Genomic DNA, 1,671 nt, shown 5'->3' with positions numbered 1-1,671 from the left:
GGGACTGAGGGTTGGGACTGAGGGGCACTGGGAAAAGAGGTGACATGGGTTTGGGCTGAAGAGCATCTTCATTTGGGGATCCAGCAGGACAGGGGAAGGCAGCAGGTGATTCTAATTCCTTAGGGATATTCTGTGTGTGTGTGTGCAGGGGAGGAACATGCTCTGTGCCCAGAGGCCTTTATTCCTCCAGGCTGCAAGGACAGAGGGGATGTCAAGGAGTTGTTCCTTCAATCCCCCCCACACAAAGGCCCTTCTTAGGAAAGGAAAATCCTGAAGAGAAAGAGTAACACCAAAGAAGACTCCAGAAAGTCAGATTTTTACACTCATAGTGAGAAGTTTATCACCTGACCAGGGACTTGAACCCTGGACCCTCAGATTAAAAGTCTGATGCTCTGCCAACTGAGCTAGCCAGGCTCACATAGGAAAAGTGCTACTTGGTGCAGAGGTGAAGCTAGTCAAGAAAAAGCGAGCAGGAAACAATTGGGGAAACCTGCTGCTCGCTCTCTCTTCCCAGCCCTGTCCTGGCCTGGTATTAGTGCTGGCTAAAAAGATGGGAAAATATCAGCATCTACCAGCCTTTCACAGCTGTACAAGACTCAGGCACAATACAGAGGTGCCCATCTGCAAGTGCCGAATGGTTGGATTGGCTAATGCAGCCTGTAGATGTCCAGGGCACACTGGGATATAGAGCCAAGTGTCCATCACCATCATCATTTCACAGGGATAATGATAATGATGGGAAGGTTCACAACTGACTCAGCAGTTGCATACAAAGGTGCACGTTTGGCAGATACATTGGGAAATTCTGGCTCCTTCTCAGGCTCAGGTTGGCCACCCCGGTCTAGATGTAGAAGTTACAACATTTAAACTTGAAAGAGGGGCCAATTTCCCCATCATTTCCCACCTTTACATCCAAACACGGTGACTTTCTGAATGAACCCTCCTCGTTCAGCCAGAAGATCTTGGGGTGGTTGTAGGAGTCACTGGATAAATTTCTCTGGACTCTGTTCTGAATCAGGTCAGAGCATAGGTACCTAGTGATCTAGTCTGGCTGTAAAATCTATATATCAACACCAAATATGGTGTGAAATTAATCCTCAGAAACAGCTGTTCCTCACCCAGACCCCAGCAAAGGGCTCCCCAGGGAAGGGGGCTGTTGAGGAAGGAAAGATGAAAGACGTCCTTCTATCCCTGGAGGAACTGGGCTCTGCGCTTTGGACAGAAAGGAAGGGAAGGAAATGGCTACATGACGGCAGCAGAACCTGAGAAATGAAACACAACAGGCTTCTGAGCACGTTGCTTCCAAACAGTGAATGAACCTGACTCCTGTACCTTGAAAAGCCAAAAAGCCGTTTCTTTCTATGCCCAGGAGAAAAGAGTTCCAATCATTCCTGCCCATTTACTTTTGAATTATTTTACATTATAAAGAAAATTGTAACAAAATTAGTCTGAACTTGAGCTGCCTGTTATTAAAAGCTGGTTCCCAATTCAGTTCCAACTGCTCTGCTAGAAACACCCCCAGGTCCCTGCTCACCCCAGGAACAGGAAAAAGAGAAACCCCCACTGGGCACTGCCCTTGGCGCCAGGCTGCTGTCCCGGGGTGCGGGTGGGGACTGATTGTTTGCTGCTGGGGAGGGAGCCAGTAGAGGCCTCTGGTGCTCTGCTCCTAGC

General features: G+C 48.8%; 1 non-coding gene across 1 annotated transcript; it reads right to left on the bottom strand.

Moving 5' to 3' along the window:
* Positions 1-341: 341 nt before the first annotated feature.
* On the bottom strand, positions 342-414 carry TRNAK-UUU. Its single transcript has one exon. It is a non-coding gene; the product is annotated as a tRNA-Lys (tRNA).
* Between the last annotated feature and the right edge of the window lie 1,257 nt (positions 415-1,671).

This window comes from Mauremys reevesii, linkage group 12 (assembly GCF_016161935.1).
Source record: "Mauremys reevesii isolate NIE-2019 linkage group 12, ASM1616193v1, whole genome shotgun sequence".
Taxonomy (NCBI): Eukaryota; Metazoa; Chordata; order Testudines; family Geoemydidae; genus Mauremys; species Mauremys reevesii.
The sequence above is the reverse complement of the archived record's forward strand: the minus strand, read 5'-3'. Positions and strand labels throughout refer to the sequence as shown.